At 33.6% G+C, this 26,088-nt stretch overlaps 1 long non-coding RNA gene across 1 annotated transcript in view; it reads left to right on the forward strand.

The window, feature by feature from the left end:
* The window catches only part of LOC136031415 (uncharacterized), a 69,948-nt gene extending 44,184 nt beyond the window's left edge, over window positions 1-25,764 (forward strand). Inside the window, exon 2 of the long non-coding RNA XR_010618505.1 lies at window positions 25,526-25,764. This is a non-coding gene — a long non-coding RNA (uncharacterized LOC136031415). The remainder of the gene's footprint in view (window positions 1-25,525) is intronic.
* The last annotated feature ends 324 nt before the right edge of the window (window positions 25,765-26,088 follow it).

Raw genomic sequence — 26,088 nt, forward strand, 5'->3', positions numbered from 1 at the left:
GGATTCTTCGTTGGCTTCTGAGAAAGGCACAAACAATATTCATTTTTGACCAATATGGCGTATGCCGCACTTTTGATTAACGCACCCAGCATAGGGACTTAGTTACTAGGACCTTCTGCTGCTTAGCAGCTGAGAAATCGGTTTTATCCTAATTGAAAAGTCAGTGCCATCCCTGAGAGCGAAAATTATCGTGCAGGCGAAATTATTCCGTCCCGCTTATTTTTCACCGCCGAAGAAAAATTGAGCTGATGCAATTTTATTAGCTGGACTACGCAGCATTCGGAAACGAGCGTTAAAATATTGAAACGTGTTTTTCCCAGAATGATTTTTTAAACAGTAGGATAATTTTACTTTCAGGTCGCGATTTGCTGCTTTTATAGCTCTACAAATACCCTTCCCCCTAAAAAATTTATGGCGTCCATAAAAGGTAAAATATTTCCAAGTGGATGTCTAGATTGTATTTTAACCGATAAGTCGGTCAAACAAAAATCATAATATTTTCTTAATCTTAGGTAGTGCAGGCCCACTTGTAGTTTTGACCAATTTGAAATTTTCCGTATTCATCTCGAGTTTTTGTTTTATTTCATAACTATAAATGCAATAAGGTTACTTCTTTACAGCTTGTTAAAAAGTATACAACTTCTTTTCATTTTATTACTTTTCCAAGTGAAAACTAAGCATATCGCTGAGAACTTCTACTTTTTCTACCGTCTACTTTTTTATATCATTTAGAAGCTGCTGATTTAAGGGGCGAGGGATCCATGAATTCGGAGAAATCAGGTGGGGGGATATACCTTAGACATATAGAGAACTGGTTAATTTTGCTATTTTTCCATTTTTTCGTTGAAAATACCGAAAAAGTGTTTCAGATTAAAATACGTAAAAACTTTCTTCAGGATATAGAGGGGATGCAGAAGAATATAGGGGGGCCTCCTTAAGCCCCCCACCAAAAAAGTCAAGGAATAATAAAGTCCACAAGGCAAAAAGAACACGCTTAAAACCTCTAAAAAGAACACACATAAAAACGCTTTGGTTTCTACTGAAACCAACATGTTTTATAGTTTTATTTTCTTATTCTTGTTGCAGTATAACTATAAAAATAAAATTTTTAGTGATATTTTGTTTTCGATAAAGCACAAATGGTGCTCAGGCCTTAAGCTGGTAATTCTACCCCTAATTGTGATATTTTCTGTTTTGTTTCAAGTTTAACTGGACCATGCATTTTAATTTTTTGTTTGCTATTGATTTCTTTACTCATCTATAACAGCATTTGTTACATTTTTATTTGGCATGCCTATTCAATTCAATTTCTTTTGGTTTTGGATTCCATTTTGTTATCGGTAGAAATTTTGTTTATTTAATTTTCAATCATTATATGAGTTTGTTTTTACCCCCCCCCCCTCTGACCCTTCCAGAATTTCAGTATTTCTATATAACTTCCGATGCAACTTATGGTTTTTTGTACTAATTGCCTTTTTTCCGTATTCATTCCCTCAAAATAAATTTATCCGTACTTGCATAATCTTGGTTAATTAGACTAAGCTGATAATCAGAAGCATCAACCCTAAGATCTAACATAAAACAAAATACTAATTAGCAAGCAATGCGTCTGTAAGATGTAATTCTAAAGACTACAGAAAGCGAGTGGTCAGTAATGACAGATCTTATACAGGTTTTTCACAACATATGAATATTATCCGCACACATGCGGATAAAAAGACACTTACACCAGGGGCTAGTTCCCCCAGTCCCCTCCAAAACACCAAGATTTATACGGTTTTATTGTGTTTTCAAAATTGGGCACCCCTTAATACGGCACTGTCTCCTCTTATTTTATTGGGGGGACAAGGGATCCATATTCGGATAGTCAAGGGGTATGTGATATATAATAATTTTTTCGCCACAAAATCCCCCCCCCCAAAAAAAAGACGCCCATGGGGAGAGCTATATTGTTTTAGAAAGTTTTGGCTTCATTTCTGGTGGTGATGCATTGTTTATTTTTTCCTCTTTTACTTTTGCTCTTAGGTTAAACCACAGTTATTTGGTCTGATATTCCACTTTTTCTTAAAGTGATTTTTCTGACCAATGTGACAAAAATTAACACCCTCACTTCGTTATTTCAATCTGCTTTTTTGTATCTTGTTTGCGTCTCAAGAAAAATCAAGGTTTCTGTTTTCTCCAAAGTGTTTGATATCTCCTTTTTTTCAAATTCAGATATAGATAAAATTTTTGGTTTTTTGTATCAAATCCATAATTTATCGAATAAAAATGTTTTCTTATTCAGACCGCTGTTCTTTAATAACAATCGAAAAAACCTTAAAATTCATTGTCAGCTTTCTCCCTCTCCGGTAAAATTAAATATTGCTTAAAATACCCCATTTTGAATTGGCCCAGGTAGAAAATTCTCAATGATTTATTTGTTATGAGAACTTTAAGGAAAAGTCTTATGCCATCATCCTAGGGCTTTTAGAGAAATAAAGTTATTATTATGAATATTATTAACATTACTATTATTATCAAACACTTCGTGGTAACAAACTGTAGTAAGGAGCGACCCGGCTTAATAGTAAACAAAACTCTAAAAAACGGAATTTTGATACTAGTAGCTACATGAAAAGAATTGTATTTTTATGCCGATTTTATATAAGTTTCATCAAATTTAGTCTTACCCATCTCAAGTTACGAGCCTGAGAAAATTTGCCTTATTTTGGAAAATAGGGAAAACGCCCTTTGAAAGTCATAGAATCTTCACGAAAATCAGACGTTCACATTCAGCGTATCAGAGAATCCTACTGTAGAAGTTTCAAGCTCTTATCTACAAAAATGTGGAATTTCATTTTTTTTGCCAGAAGATCGATCATGGGTGCGTATTTTTTTCCAAGGGTGATCGTATCGACCAAGTGGTCCTAGAATGTCGCGAGGGGGCTCATTATAACGGAAATTAAAAGTTCTGGTGTAATTTTAAATGTCCAAAAAATGGAGGGCACCTAGGCCCCCTCACACGCTAATTTTTTCCTAAGTTCAACGGATTAAAACGCTTAAGTTTTTTAACTGTTTTAAAAAGTAGAGTTGCGAGAAAGAGTCAAACTTTGTGTTGAGGAGGGAACATTTTCTCTCACATACGGTACAATTTCTGTTCGTTTTAAGTTTTACTATCGCTCATTACTTTCAGTTAAAAAACCTTCTGTTTTTTATTTAATTATTTTCTAAGGACCATATATCATTCTCTTTCTTTGCTTATATCGTTTGCAATGATCTAATTACCTTAGCCTGTAAAAAAAAAAAAAAAAAAAAATCTCAAAATTTCTTTGACAGTTGTTTCTGTTTTTAGCTTTTTTTTGTGTTGGATTGAATGGAGTCTATTAAATTGAATTAGTCTATTTCTTTATTTCATTCATATATTTCATTTACTGCTGAATGATGCCACAATCAACAAGTTCTCTTTACAGGCTAAGCATCTATTATGGGGATCATTTTAAAATTTTGTTTTTATTCCCTTATGAATGAATTTTATCCTCTTCTTATGTTTATTTACTAGAACGGGCAATTCCTAAGAACGGATAGGTGTCTCACAAAGACTAACTGTTGGTTTTCTTTTGGGGTTAACTTTTGTTATTTTGTTGTTTTTTTTTTCTGTAAAGAAAAGGGATGATTAGCCTTGGCAACGTCTTTAGGATTTCAGTGCTTCTTTATATTTAATTTTTATTTATTTATTAATTTACTATTGTTGTTTGTGATTTAGATAATGATATCAGAAAGTTTACTGTGTTCAAAAATCTCTAAATGTTCCTAGAAAGAAAAGAAGAAACTTTACTAAAATTTATACAATTTTAAACAAAATAAGGAATGGATAAATACTGAGTTACAAACTAAAAATATTATGTAAATGATAGAATCAAGCTTAATACTTTGGTAAAATAAATATTTAAATTATAATGTTTAAACTAATTAGATAATGGAAAAAATATTTATGTATGAAAGATTAAATACTTGTTTTATTGTTTTTATTTGATTTTAAATAGTTACTGAACAACTTGCAGTTCTTCTTTACATTTAATTGTTTTAGCGCCTAATTTTGACTTAGAAAAATAGACTATTGATAATATCAAAGAATCATAAGATAAAAAACATCATATAACCAACTATAAAAGTTATGCAAATGACGGAATCGACTTAATATTTTGGTGAAATTAATGTTTTAATTACATTATTGAAAATAATTAGATAATGGAAAAAAAATACATAAAAAAGATTAAACTGTTTACTTATTGTATCCATTTGATTTTAAATAATTACTGAACAACTGGACTTCAACAAACTAGATAATGGAAAAATTAGTTATGTATGAGTATTAATATGTTTATTTTACTTAAATATTTATTTGATTTAAATACTATTGAAAAATTGGCGGTTCTTCTTTTCATTTAACTGGTTTAGCGCCCAACTTTTAACGAATTTTAACTTAGCAAAACAGACTATTGATAATATCAACGAATCATAAGATAACAAGCACCATATATATGATTATAGATGTTATGTAAATGTGTCAACAATTATTCCTTTTGAACGAATTGTATAATGGAAAAATTAGTAATGTATGGGTATTAATGTGTTTATTTTACTAAAACATTAATTTGATATAAACACTATTGACAAATTGGCGGTTCTTCTTTTCATTTAATTGGTTTAGCGCCCAATTTTTAACGAATTTTAGCTTAGCAAGACATACTATGGGTAATATCAACGAATCATAAGATAACAAGCACCATATATAGATAGATAGATAAGTATATTTCAAAAACCCATGGGCCATATACACACAAAAATATAAATAAATAACAAACAAGCAAGGAAATTAACAACAGTACGAATTACAAACACGAACAAAAAACAGAATTCAGCGCGAAAAGTGCCTAATCTAACAACAAAAGAAATTAGTCATAAAAAACTTTTTCTTCTTATTAAGGATTTATCTATATACACTCCACTCGAAATATTGTGGTTGGTGCTATTGTGGTTATATACGATTATATGTGTTATGTAAGGTGTCAACAATTATCCTGCTTAAACGAATTATATAATGGGAAATTAGTTATGTATGAGTATTAATATATTTATTTTACTGAAATATTTATGTGATTTAAATATTATTGAAAAATTGGCTGTTCTTCATTTCATTTAATGGGTTCAGTGCCCAATTTTGAACGAATTTTGACTTAGCAAACAAGACTGTTGATATTATCAAAGAGTTATGGGGTAACAAATACGAGTATACAAATTATGACAGCAAACATAAACCAAAGCGAAGATAAAACATGTTCATCATAATTGTTCATTCCGTACATATTGTTATGAAACTTGATAGTGCGAAAACAGATCTGCGATTTTTTTTTGCCGAAAAACCGCGTATCTTTATGAAGTTGATCCTTTATTGACCATTGCATTTAGGTGATATAGTTGGAAAGAAGAAGATGCTTCAATCTACTACAAATACTCTTTGAACAGTTTATATTTTGGTCTGGTCTGATGGGGACTTTCAATGACAAGATATTGATGATGCTGAGGAACATGAGGACTTTCGGGAACTAATCCGCTTGGCGTCTCTGAACCCGAATAACGAGAATTAGTTTAGCACCCAATTTTGAACGAATTTTGAATTAGCACACTAGACTGTTGATAATATCAAAGAGTTATGGGGTAACAAACACGACTATGCAAATTATGACAGCAAACATAAACCAAAGCAAAGATAAAACATGTTCATCATAAATGTTCATTTCGTACATATTGTTATGAAACTTGATAGTGCGAAAACAGATCTGCGAATTTTTTTTTTTACCAGAAGACCCCGTATCTTTATGAAGTTGATCCTTTATTGACCATTTCATTTAGGTGATATAGTTAAAGCTTCTGATTTTTTGTTATTAATCTTTTAAGATTGTCTGCATTCACATAAAAAAGCGATAAATTCGTTTAAAGATGAAGATTGTTAACACCTCGTCGAACAGTAGGCGGTCCAAAGAAAATTTGCATAACAATTTCTTCGCGGCAATAATTGTCGCTATGACTTAATTGTTTAAATTAAAGTAGGCAAACAAAATTGCTTAACCATTTTCAAGCCAAAGGCAGACGTAAAAATTGGTCTTATTTAATGGATTGTAATTATCCTTAAAGAATTTCAGGCCAGACGGTATAAAATGTTCAGTAGTTGATAAAGGTAGCTAATGATTTTAATATAAACTTTCAACTACATCATAAGAGCATGTTCCTCCTTGAATTATTATCCTTGGCTACTAAATTTTCATATCATAAATTCTCCTACCACAACAACCTGATAAAAAGGGACCCTTAAGAAATGCTCTACAATCTGCGTGTCATAATAGAGCATATAGTAATTATATCCCATTTTTGGAATGATTATTAGGCACACGCTCACCAATCAGCATGCAAAAGGCTTTAAGTAGCCGTAGTTTTAAAATAGCAGATTTAATTCCTATCTTCATTGTAGTCTTATTTGTGATATTTAATGTGGTTATAACATTATTTCAATGAGATTTCTTTTTGGCTCGCTTTTGCTCAATTAAAAACTTCGTGCAAATGGCTACAAGGTACCAACAAGAATAACTCAATTTTATCATTTTTAAAGATTACGAAAGGAACTATTATTAAATACAAAAGCCGACAAAGCAGGGATCTCATTATTACTATAAATATATTTTTCAGGAAACCGTATATTTTAATTTAAAATTTTTTGTAAAGAGAGACAAACACATGAAAAGGTCTGTTTCTTTCTTCTGTATGACGGCGCTAAATAAGTTTTTGTCTGTTAAAACGCTGCTCAAAGGGTCACAGCTCTCTGAAACATAGATGGGCAAGGACTTTGTCGATTTTTTCTTATGAAGGTACAAAAGAAGCTGCTTTTAAAAATCTGGGGGTATTTTTTACCTTTGCCGTTTTTTCTTTGGGAAACAACAAAAATAGTAGTTTCTAAATCTTGAGGTCCCCCCCACAATTAGAACTCCTGCCGGCTCAACTGTTTCATCAAAACTTTTTAGATTTTGTTAGCATTAATGGATTTTTTAAATATTTTTGCTCAAGATTTCAGATCTTCTACACAACCGGTCTTGTTACTAGTGTTTTTCTCGCATTACGACTGGTATTAGTTCTTTGGACAGGTTATGTCGCATAAATAGAATTGATTAATGTATATTAAAAGGAATAAAATATACTTTTGAAATACAAAAGAAGAAAAAAATAGAAGTTTGCTTTCAGATATATTCAACTCTTCTCATTTACTTTAACAGTATTTTTTCTTATATGCAGTGTTGTCAAGTAATGTCTCGTCTTTGTTTTATCAAGCAATGTCTCTATGCTCTTTACTTAGGCAGCGCTTGCTGCTTATGACTGCAATGCTATTGCACTGTCTATGACTGCAGTGGAACTAAGTTTTGCAATCATTTCATATCTTTCAGATCTAAACTAAAAATACAAAACAGAAATAAACCAAATTAGCTGCGGAAAAATAGCAGAAATAAATAAATAATTGAATTAAGAACAAGTTTAAAGTAAAGCTATTAATACTAGATAAAAGCTGTAAGAAACTCAGTAAATAATGTTTACCATTCACGAATCTGGCTCTAAGGCTCATACGTTTCTTCTATTCTAATTTTTCTCTATTTTTTTAATATTTTCTATTATTCTTTTATTGTGATTTTTTGCTATGTTTCTATATGTTCTTTTTTATTGGAGATTATTTTTGCCATACTTTTATTTTGTGAGCTTATCTTGAACATTATAGTATTTCCAAAAGATAGCAGTAGGCTGAAAACAGATTGATGTCTTGAGCTGACCTAAAACGTTATGATATTCTAAAAAGGTGGCGATATACTGGAAACAGTGTTTAGAGATTGAATTCTAATGGTTTGAATGATATTTGGAAATACTTATAAAAATTGTTATCGAGAAAAGGGCTCCACTTCCAATGGCGTCAAGTCATGAAAACACGGGTAAGGCGAAATGTGGTTTGGCAAAATCTAGAGGGAGGGGGCATTTTTGGGTTTTTCAAAACATAGAGGGGGAATTTATTGTGTTTTTCAAGGGTTTTCACTGAAAATACCAAAAAGAGATTTTTAATTACAGCAAATTAGTCAAAATCTAAGGGAGGGGAAAAATCTATGACTATCTATGAAGGGCCAATGCCCTTCTTCTCGGTAAAATTGACGCCATTATGACTTCCCAATGTGCTTGCCCATGGAAAAGGGGAATAGGGTTGCATAAAAAAGTTACTTGATCTTATGCTCAATGTTTTTAACTGTTGTCTTTTTGAGAGAGGGTAAAGGCCTACATTTACTTCTTCCAATTTACCTTATCTTTAATTTTAATGCTGTTTTTTATAATATCCAGTGGGATCATTTGGGGGCAAAGGGGTGGGGACAATTACCCCTTCACCTCAAGAAGTTGGAGGAAAAAATTATTATATAGCCCATGCCCCTTGATTCTCTGTATGTGGACCTCTCTTGCCTCCCCCCCAATTAAACAATGTTGGAGCTACGCCCCTAATAACATCATCCGTACCAGAAGTACTAAATGAAAGTTTAATTTTAAAAATCATAATCAGAAATAAATATTCAGCTAAGTTTGAATCGTCAGAGATTTCTTAAACCAAATGTTCAAACTACAATTGCTATTTTTTACGCAAACGGATCGCAATTCATTCTATAGTATCAGTTACTTCACAATTAGAGATGATTAGGGGAACGCCTTTGCCCCCATAGATTTTTGCCCGTCTCCTCTTAGACTTTTAAAATACGTTTTGGGGGTTATTTTCAATGAAAAAAATGTCTTTTTTAGTATTTTCATTAAAAAAACAAACAAAAAAACAGAATAAACGATAGCTTTAACCCAACAGATACTGGAAAATACATTTTGCCCCCTAACCTAGACTTTCGTGAACTGAATCCAATGCGTAGTATGCCACCGAGCCTTGATTATCTTGACTGAGATTTCCTGAAATTATATTATTTTGATTTATTCAAGAAATACATGGAATTCTATTTTAATACCTTCTAAGTCTTTCTAATGTTTCTTAAAAATTTTTAAAGTCTTATAACTTTAAGTCTTTCTAGTGTTTTCATTATCAGTATTCTTGTCATTAGTAATATAATTTAGCATTCATTATATAATATAAATTTTTATTACCGTTGTTAGTGTTATTATTTTTTTCGTAAAAAAAACCTCTGATTATTATGCAGCAAATAGAGCTGCCATTCCCTTTAGTTTCTGTTTACTTGTCTATTTAAGCAGTCTTATTCACTTTATTGGACAAACTTACATTCTTATTCTGAAAAACAAATAGTAAAAAGAAGTTTCAAAACTATTCTTTTAGTCAAAGAAAACGGCTCTCTGACGGATATCTACCACAGTGACTACTGACTTGCTATTGTTTATAATATCTGTACTGCTGCCCATTCAAGTCATACTACTTATTTGTTTGAACACTAAGTAGTTTATACTAAGCAGCTTATGCATCGGAAATATAATTTTAGGAAAAAGTAAAAAAAAGGTACTTGTGTATTATTCAGAACACACTCTATAAGTGAAGTTAGGTTCTTTCGTGAAACAAACTACGATGCAGGTACATTTTCAAACAGTTCGTGGTAACGAACTGTAGTAAGGAGCGACCCGGCTCAATAGTAACCAAAACTCTAAAAAATGGAATTTTGATACCAATAGCTACATCAAAAGAATCGCATTTTAATGCTGGTTTTAAATATATAAGTTTCATCAAGTTTAGTCTTACCCATCAAAAGTTACGAGCCTGAGAAAATTTGCGTTATTTTAGAAAATAGGGGGAAACGCCCCCTAAAAGTCATAGAATCTTAACGAAAATCACACCATCAGATTCAGCGTATCAGAGAACCCTACTGTAGAAGTTTCGAGCTCCTATCTACAAAAATGTGGAATTTTCCATTTTTTGCCAGAAGGCAGATCACGGATGCGTGTTTATTTGTTTTTTTTTTTTTTTTTTTTTTTTTTTCCCAGGGGTGATCGTATCGACCCAGTTGTCCTAGAATGTTGCAAGAGGGCTCATTCTAATGGAAATGAAAAGTTCTAGTGTCCTTTTTAAGTGACCAAAAAAATTGGAGGGCACCTAGGCCCCCTCCCACGCTAATTATTTTCCCAAAGTCAACTGATCAAAATTCTGAGATAGCCATTTTATTCAGCGTAGTCGAAAAACCTTATAACTATGTCTTTGGGGACGACTTACTCCCCCCACAGTCCCCGTGGGAGGGGCAACAAGTTACAAACTTTGACCTGTGCTTACATATAGTAATGGTTATTTGGAAGTATACAGGCGTTTTCAGGAGGATTTTTTTGGTTTGGGGGAGGGGTTGAGAAGAGGGGGATATGCTGGGGGAACTTTCCTTCGAGAATTTGTAATGGGAGAAGAAAATTTCCATGAAGGGAGAGCAGGATTTACTAGCATTATTTAAAAAAAAAACAATTAAAAAATAAAAGTGAAAAACTTGTTCAGCTGGAAGTAAGGAACAGCAATAAAACTTAAAACAAACAGAAATTATTACCCATATGAGGGGCTCACCTCCTTCTAATACCTCGCTCTTTACGCTAAAGTATTTTCAGTAATTTCAACTACTTATTCTACGGCTTTTGTGATTCAGGGGGTCATTCTTAATGAATTGGGATAAAATTTAAGCTTTAGTGTAAAGAGCGAGGTACTGACGATGGGGCGAATCCCCTCATATATGTAATAAAAACATGAGAATACAAAAGTTCTTTACGTAAGCTAATTTATAAGTTACGTAAATCTTTTACCAATAAAAAGATTCGTAAAAAATTAAAAGTTCTAGTTGCCTTTTTAATTAACCAAAAAATCGGGGGGCAACTAGGCTTCGTCCCCCGCTCTTTTTTTCTCAAAATCATTCGATCAAAATAATGAGAAAGCCATTGAGCCAAAAAAAAAAAAAATATGCAAATTTCGTTTTGATTATTTCTCTGCGGAGAGCCAAAATCAAAACAAGCATTGATTCAAAAACGTTCAGAAATTAAATAAAAAAAACAAGTTTTTTTAACTGAAAGTAAGGAGCGACATTAAAACTTAAAACGCACAGAAATTACTTCGTATATGAAAGAGGCTGCTTCCTCATCAACGCCCCGCTCTTTACGCTAAAGTTTTTTACTGTTTTAAAAAGAAGAATTGAGAGAAAGAGTCAACTTTAGCGTAAAGAGCGGGGCGTTGATGAGGAAGCAGCCTCTTTCATATACGAAGTAATTTCTGTGCGTTTTAAGTTTTAATGTCGCTCCTTACTTTCAGTTAAAAAAACTTGTTTTTTTTATTTAATAGGAGAAAAACCGGTTTCACAGCCACAAAGATAAAAATCAAAGACAAAAGGTTTGGTCAGGTTAGATTAAAATTATAAGTTATAATTTTACAATTTTCCTATTAAAGTATTATATGTTCATCATATTTTGTTTTATTTCATTAGCTTTATCAAAAGTTTGTGCTATATATTTGCACATTAGATGGGGGGGGGGTGCATTATATCAAATACCTAACTCAACCTAACCTAACCACCTCTATATATAAAATATTTAATTAAAATGTACCTGTGTCGTAGTTTGTTTCACGAAAGTACCTAACTTCACTTATCGAGTGTGTTCTGAATAATACACAAGTACCAAAAAAATTTCTCTGAATAATATTTATGACAGTGAGTTACCATTCCCTATGATATGTGTTCTGTTGCCCATTCAAGTCATGTCGTTTATTTGATTGAACGTACTTAAGTTTATATTTGCCTCATTCTGTTAATAATAAATATCTTAGTAATTACCGACAATAGTGTATAGCCATTTGAATGTGACTGGGCGAGTACCGCGTACCGGCAATTAACAGATCTGTCGAGGATTTTGATTGAACAACCCGCCGACAGAGACACCCTTGGCTGTAGTGACAGAATGTGTCACCAGGGAGTCAAAATAACTATAAACGCATGTGAATGAAACATTGGTCTCCATTCACAAGCCTGATTTTATTCGCATTCTTCTACAATAATAGTGGCGATTAGGGTCACACGTTTAGATTATTCACGTAGTTCTTCGTTCATTTTAAATGTCAGAAGACGCTGAATTCCTATTCAGCCGCTTTATTTAAAAAATTGATACTTTACAAAAAGGAACTTATGGAGGATTTTGCTCATGGGGAGGGGTACCTATATTTTAAAACCAAGCAAAGAGCCGGAGAATTTTTTTATTATTTCAAAGCAGAAATGGTCTGTTTACATGCATTTTTTTACGACCAATTTACAAGTCGGATTTTTTTTGGGGGGGGATACAAACCTGGTAGCTCCTCCCTTCTTGCCAAAGAATATAAACTTTATAAAAGATGAGAAAACTAAAGCATTGTATTTGTATTGTTATTAACAAACAGTGGTTTGGCCAGATTTGACCCCCCCTGGTAGGGCCGAATCCAGGATTTTCCTTAGGTGGGGGGGGGGGGCATAGTAGGTTGATTCAATAAACTTACGAACAAAGAAATAGCCGCAATTAAAAGGGAACCTCGACAGTTATATGTCGTAGGTAGGTAGTGGAAATGGTCGTAAATTTAATCTAAAATTTGGTGAGGGGTTTGAGTTCTAACAAATATGTTGAGATTAAAATTAAAATGGTGTAAAAATATTGATACCAAAAATTGTAGGTTATAAAAACCACCCCTCCATAAAATAAAAAATAAAAAGCTGTGACCATCTATAAAATATAAAAACAATATGATATTTACTATTTTTCAGCAAAGTTGTTTGCCTTTGCGCTTCTGACGAATATAGCGAGTGAGTTAAACTTTTTATTATAAAAAAAAGGTCTTGAACCGTCTTTTGGGGTCATTCACTTTTTGTGACAATTTGTATTGGTCAAACCATTTAGTATGTCTCCTTACTTTGTGGCATTGCTTAGTAACTATGATGGTAATCAATAGTGGGAAATGAGGAAAAAGACACAACTTGTATATTCGAAAAAATTATATTTCTCTATTTCCACTCCCGCCATATCTATTTATTGCACGGTCGATGTCTACCTCAATATTTCGGTCAATGTTTACAATGGCCAGTCCTGTCATTCTAGAGTCCTGTCAGTTTAGAGCTCTTCGTTAGTCTTTCCTCTTCTATTCATCTGAAAAATATTCGAATAAAGACCGAAATTGTCAGAAAAATAAGAACTCTATTATATATATGCATGTAGGTGTTTGTTTCAAACTAAGCATATGAGTCGAAATACAAATAATTATGTGTTTGTTATCTTTGAATTTGATAGGTATATAATTGGTGATTTAAATTCCCAGGGTTTCATGTTGTGGAAATTTCTAATTATTTTTTTTTTAAATCACAATATTTTCAGATATTCAATTCAAAAGTTTAAATTTCGTTATGTCTTTTGAACACAAAAACAAAATTTGAAATTTGACTCAGATTTAGCATTAAGTAAGAAATTTGTCCTGTATAAATTTTGATTTATAAATGACCAATCGTGGAAACATGATTGGATGTCATGTGTCAAAATAAGTATAAAAATCCGTAGCAGTATATATAGCAGTTTAGACAATTTTATGGGCAAATTTATTCAACCCTATAAAAAACATATATTTTTGGACTGATTGGTATTGAGAAGGTGAGAAATTCTGAAGTAAAATTGCAGTTGCATTCTGTTTCCGTGGTTAACTCAAGTTGTGGGAATTTCCCGTTTTTATCATTTTTTTATTTTTTGATGTTTGATTAAAATCAATGCCATTCAACTGAATCAAGCTGAGAATTCAGAGACACATCTATACCAGCTAAATAAAAAAAATAAACACATAATCATTTGCCTTCTTTTATAAACAATTTTTCCAAAATCTATTCTTCGTAAACGATTTCACCAACCTTTGAACGAGTATTTTGCCTCATATGCTTAGTTTTAAGTATATACGAACCGATATTAAAGTTTAAAGAGTATACCCTTTATTTTAATGTTTTAGGATGAACAGAGCTGATTTGTCATATACTGAAGAACTTTAATTAGATGAAAATAAGCAGTAAAGTGGCCACCATTGGCTCATCAAAATCTGAAATTTAAATTAGTAATTTTTGCACTTCTCATACATTTACTTTCTATTGTAAAAATCCCCTAAAAACAACTATGTTGTAAAAATCACCCTGCTTCTCAAAAAAGCAAACCCAAAAACCAAAACAGACAGCCAAAAACCATGATGATATCAATTTCTTTGCCTGAGTGCTATAGCAAGACTTGAAAACAAATTTTTGACAGTAAAAAGAATTAAATATTTTGCTTTTCAGCCGTTATGACAGCACAATCCTGAGATCATTTCGACCGCCTAAAGAAGTTAGAATTTTACATTTCCCCTCCTTGTTATTACGAAGTGAAGATTTCCGCCTCCCAGTTGGCTTTTGCGGTAAAGCGAACAGATTCTCTTACTTTTTGGCAGTATGCGTCATAACTAAAATCTAACAGAGACCACACAAAGTAAATATTATCTTGTTTCGAACTTGTTTGCAAAAAGAAACAGTCTTAATAATTAAAAACTTATTAAAATTAAACTATATAAAAACCATTTGCACAAAAATAACTTTCGTCTCAAACCAGAGCAAGTGGACCCAACCACCAATCCACCACTACGTCAGCGGTGCGTTCCTCTCCCCCTGGCTCATATTACTTTTGGCTCATATAACTTTTGAGTCCATTATTTGGTTGTCTACAATCGGTGTGTATGAGCAAAAAACAAAATAACATCATGGCATTTTCTGATGTGTCCTAACAAAGGCTTAAATACAAAAAAGTTCTTAACTATTCAGATCATAATAATATGATTCTTTTGAAACCATTTTTCAATTAAAATGAGCAGTGGGAAAACCAACACCTTTTTGATCTTTTTCTGCCCTTTTTCAGGGCCCTCCCCCGGTATTGCCAATCCCAAACTGCTTAGTCAACTTTGGGGACATCATAGACAGGTATGGATAGTTTTGGCTATGTCAAGCCATTATCCTGTTTTTTTTTACTTTCCAAATGTTCTGAAACACCTAGTAGAAATAATTGAACGATTAAAATGTCAACAGTCAGAACATGACCAATATTATGGTTCCAAGCAAGCACAACATGTTTAGCTTAAGAAACCCAAAAGTATTTGTAGAACTTTTGGAAAGACAAAACAGGTGCATTGGAGAGGGGCTCTTTAAGCCCGTAGTTTCCCATAGCGTCCGTGTAGTTTGACGATTTTTACGTTCCTTTGAACCTGCCCCGCTCCCTAAAAAATATTGAAGAGAACACGATCTTGATAACAGTTGTATAACTTTTAAATCTCCTTTCTCTATGTTAGAACAAAAACTATCAAATGAGTTATGGAATTACATAACATTTGAAAAAAAAAATTCTTAGCAAGTAATACATATTTTTCAAGCCTTTGACCTTCCTCGATTTGATATCTGTAGGCTGGGCCACACCTGAAGGGATTTTTGCAAATATCCTTCTGGTATACACCAGCCTACAGGTTTGTTGTATGTTAAATTAACCGGAGAGTGTCTGATCCTATTGTCGTCATTCTTTCGAATTTATCAGAAATTTCGTTGAAACCTACGTTCTCTTGAGAAAAATTCTGGGTTACTGTCCTGCTCGTAACTTATTTGTTTTTCGCAATCGCTATTAGTTTCTTCACTACAGGCAATCGGAAACCAAAATTTACCAACCTATCAGATTTTGCATTTCCTTTTAGGTTGCATAATTTTTCTCAAAACAATTGACAATTGCGCATATTATTAATAGTTTCATTAAGGGCAAACATGGTGACCGCTACTTGAAAGCTTTTAAAGGCCAAATATTTTGGCCTTTTCTCTCTCGCCTTGCATGTTCTTGTCTTGGCGTTTGTTTGTCATTAAATAAAAAAAACTAATTTTTTTTAGCTGAAAGTAAGTAGCGACATTAAAACTTAAAACGAACAGAAATTACTCCGTATATGAAATGAGTTGTCCCCTCCGAAATCCCTCGCTCTTTACGCTAAAGATTTTAATTGTTTTAAATGGTAGAATTGTGGCAAAGAGTCAAACTTTAGCGTAAAGAGCGAGGGATTGCGGAGGGGACAACCCATTTCATATACGGAGTAATTTCTGTTCGTTTTAAGTTTTAATGTCGCTCCTTACTTTCAGCTAAAAAAATTAGTTTTTTTTATTTAATTTCTGAACGTTTTTGAATTAATGCATGTTTGGTTTTGGCTCTCCGCACATAAATTATTAAAATAAAATTTGTATATTAATTCTTTTTTTGTCTAAATGGCTTTCTCTTAGTTTTGATCAGACAATTTTGAGAAATAAGGGGTGGAGAAGGAGGCCTAGTTGCCCTCCAATTTTTCGGTTACTTAAAAAGGCAACTAGAACTTTTAATTTTTAACGAACGTTTTTATTAGTAAAAAATATACGTAACTTAAGAATTAACTTACGTAACAAACTTTCATAACCTTATATTTTTATTATGTATACGAAGGAGTTTGTACCCTCGTTAATACCTCGCTCTTTACACTAAATCGTAAGTTTTGTCCCAATTCTTTAAGAACGACCCCTGAATCAGAAAGGCCGTAGAATAAATAGTTGAAATTACTAAAAATACTTTAGCATAAAGAGCAAGGTATTTATATCCTCCTAAATACCTCGCTCTTTATGCTAAAGTATTTTTAGAAACCCTCATATGCGTAATAATCTCTGTTCGTTTTAAGTTTCAATGCTACTTCTTCCTTTCATTTGAAAAAACGTTTTCATGTTTATTTTTCATTGTTTTCTTATAGTAATGCTAAAGAATCCTGCGCCCTTGTCATTGAATTTTTCTTCCCCCATGACAGATTCCTTCAAGGAAAGATCCTCCAACATAGCCCCCTCTCCTCAGCCCCACTCCCAAACAAAATAAAATCCCCCTGAAACGTCTGCACACTTCCCAATAACCATTATTATATGCAAACACTGGTCAAAGTTTGTAACTTGCAGCCCCTCCCCCAGGGATTGTGGGGGAGTAAGTCATCCCCAAAGACATAGTTATTATGGTTTTCGACTATGTTGAACAAAATGGCTATCTCAAAATTTTGATCCGTTGACTTTGGGAAAAAAATGAGCGTGGGAGGGGGCCTAGATGCCCTCCAATTTTATTGGTCACTTGAAAACGGCACTATAACTTTTCATTTCCGTTACAATGAGCCCTCTTGCGACATTCTAGGACCACTTGGTCGATACGATGACCCCTGGGGAAAAGAAAAAAAAAACAAAAAAAAACAAACAAACAAATAAACACGCACCCGTGATTTGTCTTCTGGCAAAAAATACAAAATTCCACATTTTTGTAGATAGGAGCTTGAAACTTCTACAGTAGGGTTTTCTGATACGCTGAAACTGATGGTGTCATTTTCGTTAAGATCCTACGACTTTTAGGGGGTGTTTCCCCCTATTTTCCTAAATAAGGCAAATTTTCTCATGCTCGTAACTTTTGATGGGTAAAACTGAACTTGATGAAACTTATATATTAAAAATCAGCATTAAAATGCGATTCTTTTGATGTAGCTATTGATATCAAAATTCAATTTTTTAGAGTTTTGGTTACTATTGAGCCGGGTCGGTCCTTACTACAGTTCGTTACCACGAACTGTTTGATACGAGTCTATTGCCAAAATCGTCCTATTACTGTTGGTTGTCTTGATAGTTAAGACTTTTCCCGTATGTAGCATCTTTCTCATTCCCCAAGTTTTACTTTTTGTCACAATTCTTTAAGAGAGACTTCTGAAACGTACGGTCGTTGAATTTGAATGGAAAGTACTTTTAAAGAACTTTAAGACTTTCAAACAGTTTGAAGTATTGAAATGTAAGTAAGAAGCTACTGGGCCCAATAGTAGCCGAAACTGTAAAAAAAAATTTATGATAACAATAGATACATCAAAATATTTGGCTTTTTATGCGAATTCTAAATGTATAGAATTCATTAAGTTTAATTTTGCCCATCAAAAGTTAAGAGTCTGAGCAAATTTGCCTGATTTTTCAAACACGAGGAAACATTGCCACTTAATGAAAATCTCACCATCAGCTTCGGCGTATCATAGAATTCTGTTATAGGAGTTTCAAGGTCTCACTTTCAAGAATTTGGAATATTGCGTTTATTTTCCAGATGAAAGATCACGGATGTTTGTTTGTTATTATTATTTTTTTTTTTTTTCTTAGGGGTGATAATATTAAACCAAGGGTTCTATAAGATTGGTCGAGGGCTCATTCCATTGGAAATTAAAAGTCTTAAAGCCCTTTTTATCAACCAGAAAGATTTGCTGACAACAACCCTTTTTTCCACGCCCCTTTTTGCCCAAATTGATCCAATCGAAATTTTGAGATAGCTTTTTTGTCCAACATAGTTGAAAAGTCCAATAGCTTCGCCTCTGGGGATGACGCGAAAAAACACAGCCCCTGGAAAAACCATTTAAGTTATGAAATTTGCTCTTTTTTTTTACATATAGTATATTTCATTGGGAAGTATACATATATTTTTCTGGGGGGTTTTCTTGAAGGGACAATTTTTCTTGTGGACCGAAGTTTCCTGGGTGAACTTTCCAGGGGAAATTTTACAAGGGAGAAATTTTCCAGAATTCCTATACGACATAATTTTTATTTGTTTCACTCTATGGCGACTCAATTTTACATGTGGAGATGTTTTGGGTAAATTTTACGGCAGAAATTTTCAGCTTGGTTGCAATTGTCTGGGGGATTTTTCTGTAGGGGGATTTTCCGTGGGAGAAATTCTCATTGGGGAAAACTCTGTGTAAATTATATATATATATATATACATATATATATATATATATATATATATATATATATATATATATATATATATATATATATATATATATATATATATATATATATATGTATATATATATATATATATATATATATATATATATATATATATATATATATATATATATATACTAGCTGTTGGGGTGGCGCTTCACGCCACCCCAACACCTAGTTGGTGGAACGCTTCGCGCCCCCCAAGCCCCCCCGCGCGTGTAAGTCGTTACGCGCCATATTAGTTACGCGCCATTGTAGCTGTGTCCCTGTGTCCCACCTGTGAATAGAGATAGATATAAATATATATGTTTAACTACGTAAAACATGCGAATATACAACATTCTTCGCTGTCCCATTGTCTGTGCATATAAATAGCATTTATATTTCCTGTGTCCCGGTCGTCATTTGTGTCCTGGTGTCCCAGTTGGTATTTTCTCTTTGAGTGTCCGGGTCGTCATTTATATTCCCTGTGTCCCAGTGTCCCGATCGTCATTTGTGTCCCGGTATCCCGGTCTGTAATTTCTATTCAAACAATCCCTGTGTCTCAGTCGTCAATTATATATCCCGCCTGTGCCCCCGGCGTCCCCGTTGTAGTTGTGTCCCTGCGTCCCGGTCGTCATTTATATTCCCGGTCGTGATTTGTGTCCGGGTGTCCCAGTCTGTAATTTTTCTTTGAGGTTCCTGGTCGTCATTTATATTCCCTCTGTGTCGGTCGTCATTTGTGTCCCGGTCTGTAATTTATCTTTTTCTTTGAGGTTCCTGGTCGTCATTTATTTTCCCTCTGTGTCGGTCGTCATTTGTGTCCCGGTCTGTAATTTATCTTTGAGTGTTTTTTCTTTTCAGTTTTTTTTTAGTTTTTTACATTTTTTCAGTTTTTTTTTCTTCCTTATTTTTCAGTGTCACTATGAAGTACATATCGCCGAACCTTTGTTTTTTAACTTAAATCTGGTAGGCATTGATATATCCCGCCTGTGCCCCCAGCGTCCCCGTTGTAGTTGTGTCCCTGCGTCCCGGTCGTCATTTATATTCCCGGTCGTGATTTGTGTCCGGGTGTCCCAGTCTGTAGTTTTTCTTTGAGGTTCCTGGTCGTCATTTATATTCCTTCTGTGTCGGTCGTCATTTGTGTCCCGGTCTGTAATTTATCTTTGAGTGTTTTTTCTTTTCAGTTTTTTTTAGTTTTCTACATTTTTTCAGTTTTTTTTTTCTTCCTTATTTTTCAGCGTCACTATGAAGTACATATCGCCGAACCTTTGTTTTTTAACTTAAATCTGGTAGGCATTGATGACCTTATCCAAGTCAAAATCCCAAACCCAATCATCATCGCTATCATTTTCAGTTTTGATATGTTTTGACTCTCGCTTTCCAGGTGGATTTTCATCTAACTGCGCGGTTTTGCGTTCTTTAGCCTCAAGCCTGTTTCCTTGCTGTTCTTTTGATTCCTCGGCACGCTTTCTGTTCTTTCTTTCTCTGTCAGCCTCAAGCCTGTTTCCTTGCTGTTCTTTTGATTCCTCGGCACGCTTTCTTTTCTGACTTTCTCTATCAGTAGCAAGTTTTTTGGCATAGACTCTTTGAGCATCTTCATCGGCTTTTGCCATTGTAAGTTCATCAGTCATTATAAACTTAAACATTAATAGATTTCTACGTGAACATATGTCTTAAATATCTTGAATGACGTCACCGTCAAAGCAAACATGACGACAACTAATTTCATGACGTCAGTCAACACAGAAACATGACGTCACCTGACAGACAGACAGACACAGAGACAGACAAATTATATATATATATATATATATATATATATATATATATATATATATATATATATATATATATATATATATATATATATATATATATATATATATATATATATATATATATATATATATATATATGTTTTTAACTACGTAAAACATGCGAATATACAACATTCTTCGCTGTCCCGTTGTCTGTGCATATAAGTAGATTGTCAGGTTTACTGACTCTTGAACATGCAACATATAATTGTGCATGGGAAAAACAATCCGTATTCAGATCTATGCCTCATTATTCTAATGATGTGTCCCTGTGTCCCGGTCGTCATTTATATTCTCTGTGTCCCAGTCGTCATTTGTGTCCCGGTGTCCCAGTTTGTAATTTCTCTTTGAGTGTCCCGGTCGTCATTTATATTCCCTGTGTCCCAGTGTCCCGGTCGTCATTTGTGTCCCGGTGTCCCGGTCTTAATTTCTATTCGAACAGTCCCTGTGTCCCGGTCGTCATTTATATATGTCGTCATTACATCTTGTTATGTCGTCATTACATCTTGAACATGCATCATTTGTGTCCCGGTATCCCAGTTTGTAATTTCTCTTTGAGTGTCCCGGTCGTCATTTATATTCCCTGTGTCCCGGTGTCCCGGTCGTCATTTGTGTCCCGGTCTGTAATTTCTATTCGAACAGTCCCTGTGTCCCGGTCGTCATTTATATATCCCGCCTGTGCCCCCGGCGTCCTCGTTGTAGTTGTGTCCCTATGTCCCGGTCGTTATTTATATTCCCTGTGTCCCGGTCGTGATTTGTGTCCGGGTGCCCCAGTCTGTAATTTCTCTTTGAGGTTCCCGGTCGTCATTTATATTCCCTGTGTCCCGGTCGTCATTTGTGTCCCGGTATGTAATTTCATCAGTTGACAAACATGACATCAGTCGACAAACAACTTCATGACGCATACAGCTCAATCCTTATAATGACGTTATATGTTGCATACAAATAGATTGTTAGGTTTACTGACTCTTGAACATGCAACATATAATTGTCCATGGGAAAAACAATCCGTATTCAGATATATACCTCATTATTCTAATGATGTGTCCCTGTGTCCCGGTCGTCATTTATATTCCCTGTGTCCCGGTCGTCATTTGTGTCCCGGTGTCCCAGTTTGTAATTTCTCTTTGAGTGTCCCGGTCGTCATTTATATTCCCTGTATCCCGGTCGTCATTTGTGTCCCGGTGTCCCGGTCTGTATATACATTCGTTTTTGAATTGGTCTTTTTTTTTAGTTTTTAGTTTTTTACCTTTTTTTAGTTTTTTTTAGTTATACCTCATGATTCTAATGATTGCCCTTGAGCTTTTTTGGTGGTGATTGCCAATCGAACATTCCATGTGTCCCCGTCGTCATTTATATATCCCCCTGTGCCCCCGGCATCCCCGTTGTAGTTGTGTCCCTGTGTCCCGGTCGTCATTTATATTCCCTGTGTACCGGTCGTCATTTGTGTCCCGGTGTCCCGGTCTGTATATACATTCGTTTTTGAATTGGTATATGATGAAATAAATTTTTGTGTTTTTCCCCTTTTTTTCTTTTTAGTTTTTTTTGGTTTTCACCTTTTTTTTAGTTTTTTCTTTTTTTTTTAGTTTTTTTTTTATTTTTATTTTTATTTTCTTTAGTTTTGTTTTTCTCCTTTGTTTTTCAGTTTTTCTCCCTTTTTAATTTTTTTTTTTTTAGTTTTTTTAGTTTTTTTGCTTTTTTAGTTTTTTTATTAGTTTTTCTTTTTTTTTCTTTTTAGTTTTTGTTGTAGTTTTTACCTTTGAATACATTCAAAGTTTTTGTTGTAGGCTTGCTTGAATACATTCGTTTTTGAATTGGTATATGATGAAATAATCCAGGCGTCATATGCGGACAGACAGACAGACAGACAACCCACAAACAACTTATTTATATATATATATATATATATATATATATATATATATATATATATATATATATATATATATATATATATATATATATATATATATATATATATATATATATATATATATATATATATATATATATATATATATATATATATATATATATATATATATATATATATATATAAATGAATTAGTATTTAAGACACGAAAGCTTCATCATGAAAAATAACATAAAGCTTGATCTTTCATAACAAGTATTGATAAATATTCCGTCAGAGTCAAATTCATACCGTAAAACCATTAGGGAAGTAGAATCGGTATTTGGTTACAGTCGAAAGTACTTTAAACAAATGATAGTATGCACACTAAAGCATAGCTATAATAAAGTGTATATGGTGTCGACTACTTAATCAACAATGACTGAGATTATTCATGGTTAAGCAAGGGACTTGAGACTCTAGACATGGCTTTTTGGCTACTCAAATTTATTAAACTATTTGGCGAAAGCAAAATTGAAACAAAAGAAAGATTAAGACAACATTTAGATTCAAAGACAAAAAATTTGATGCTAAATTTAGCCATACCATTTCTAGATCTAGATTTATAATTAAATTTAGCTAAATCTGGATCTATAACATAAATCTAGCTACAGCTATAACATCCAGAGTAAGAGGGAGATGATGGGTATGTGGTTGGAGTAAAGGGCTTGAAAATCCACATTTACATTCGCCAAATTTTTGCCTGACTCGCAAGTCGGTTTAAAGCAAATGCGAAAAGCCTGCAATTTTAACTTCCCTAAAGAGGTCAGCCACTTTTCACCATCTGGTGAATATTTTGGAGCACATGGTGTGCAGCATAGTTCCACCACGCGTGGCACAGTTCCGCGACGTTTGGTAGCCCTTTTAACCATATGCTAGATAAGGTAATGAAGCAGTTCAAGCCCTAGTTTTACTTGAGACTTAAGACCGTTAGATCAATGCAATGGAAGAATATTATTTTGATATCCAAAATCCTTAATAAACCATGTAAATGGCCCTGACTGCAATAGATAACAGTAGCCAATCAGTAGCTAGTACCCTGCTTAAAAATGATTTTCAAATGAAAACAGTGATTAGAAGTTTTTGCAATAACGAGGAACGGCTGGTTTTAAAACTTGGTGATACCAATTCTTATTTGGAAAATTTTTGTTGATTAACTGATAAATTTCACACAACTTAAGAGAAAAATTCTTTACTTACGACATCCCTATCGAAACCTGGATGCTAAAAAAATAAAAATAAAAAATACCGAGAAAAAGCACTACTTTGGTGAAAAGTGATACCTTGTTTACCAAAATATATATTTAGTTGGTAAATATTTCGCTTTGTGTCATAAATTTACAAAATATGTCCCTCACTTGGCAGAAAAAGTTTTTACTTACAACATCCCTGTCAAAACCTGGATTCTAAAAAAAAAGAAAAAAAAACGAGACAAGCACTATTTTGGTGAAAAGTGATATTTGTATACAAAAATACATATCCAGTTGGTAAATATTTCGTTTTGTGTCATAAATTTACAAAATATGTCCCTTTTTGCCATTTTGATGTCCCAAATTTCTATGTTTTGTCACTTTTTTGGCATTTCATGTCATTGCATCCCGACAGATGGGAATGTTTCCTTTTGACATAAAGTCTGTCCTGTTGGCAACCCTGCTGGCAAGGTAAAACAATCCACTTCAGAATCTATTTTATATATTTCAGTCTTCTTGAAGTTTATTTTATCAATCCATTTTTCAGCTCTTGGACTATTTGCAGAGCCCACAATTGTATCTTGGCCTGTATCCAAGGGGGGGGGGTATTAGGTATAAAATCCCCCTCATGAGACTTTTGTTGACTCGTAAAAAATAACTAATTTCTGAAGGGTTTATAAAGTTGTTTTTGTAAACCCCTCGCTGAACAAAAATCCTAAAAACAGCCTTGGGTGTGTCTACCATTTTTGGGTTAGTAAAATTTTGGCAGTGGGATATCAAAGAGCTGAATGTTGCATAATTTGTGGAAAAGTGACTCCTGTTTTACGTTCTGAGTCACAGTTTTCAACAGTTATATGAAAAAAGTCCCTGTCTTTCCAAATAGCAAGGACCCAACCTGGAACGCTTCGAGAGTGGTACCTACTATCTACAAAAACACGAAATTTCTTACTTTTTCGAAAAAGGTTGGTCACACATTCGTGTTAATTTTCTCTCAGGGTTTTTTGTATCAAACCAGTTACCAGTCACTCCAATGAAAGTTAAATGCAAAAATATCAGTTCAAATAGAGATAAATCCTTTTATTAGATAGTGAAAAAAACAACGATAAAAAGTGACAAAAAGATATCATTGTTTGTTTCACTGTCTAATCAAAGGATTTATCCCTATTTGAACTGCTATTTTTGCGTCATGGAAAGGCAGTGTGGTCTTTGAAAAATACTTATGAAAATTTAAAATTCTTGTGTGACTTTTAGGTGACGAAAGAGATCATATCATAACGGTTTACCGATTCCTGGCATTTTTTCCCACAAAAAAAACAAAACAAAAAAGATTCTGGCCCATAGAGAGCCGAAGCTCTATCGAGCGAAAATTCAACTATCACAAAAGTGCATTTATATAGCGTTATAGATAATAGCGTTATATAAAAGTTATGATGTAAGGAGTGAATTTGAGGGCGCAATAGCCTCCCTCGCATTTTTGCCTAGCAAATTACTAAGGGAAGATTTGTCGAATGAAAAATCATATAGGCATTAAAACGAAAACAAATCCAAATAATTATCCTAATGAGAACTTTCGAAACATTTGATCTGTGGTTTTTCCTTTCAAAATATTTGACCTGGGATGTTTTTTATTTGCATACTGGTTCTCCATGAAAACTATTAAGTCTTATAGATAATGATAGAAGCACTCGATCCACGTACATGAAGTACGTCCATATACTGATTAGTTAATTATGCATTATTGTCTTTCAGGTAGCAATTGAATGACTTCTGCCAAGACATCATGGAAAGATGGCCAAGAACCGCCTCTGATTGTGGGAATAAATCATTAGCCAATCAGAACACTTTATTTGTCTCTCAATAGAAAAAGAAAATGGCTCCTCTAGCTTTAGAAACAGAAGAATTTATGAATTTTGATTTTGTTGTTGTTCGTTCTTATGAATACAAATGTATTTTCATTTTGATAGAATAAATAAAACGAAAGCGTTGAACTATTCTTATGAAAGTTTGGACGAGAATTATTAGAATAGTGTCTATGCTCCGGGTAATATATCACCATATGTTAGGGATGGGTTGAAATCATCAGGGGCATCAATTGAAAGGTGGGGGAAGGGAATATTCCTTCTAGATTTTTTGGCCCCCTTCTAAGATTTGAAACATAGCTTTTTGGGGGTACTTCCAGGGATTAAAACTGAAAAAATGACAGATTTGCCACCGCATTAACAATAAAAAATTAATCCCCACTAAATTTTCATAAGCTGACGCCACTGGTAGTCACCATCCATTTCCCCCATATTTTTTTTATCGTAAAACCA

The sequence above is a fragment of the Artemia franciscana genome, chromosome 9 (genome assembly GCF_032884065.1).
Source record: "Artemia franciscana chromosome 9, ASM3288406v1, whole genome shotgun sequence".
Classification (NCBI taxonomy): Eukaryota; Metazoa; Arthropoda; class Branchiopoda; order Anostraca; family Artemiidae; genus Artemia; species Artemia franciscana.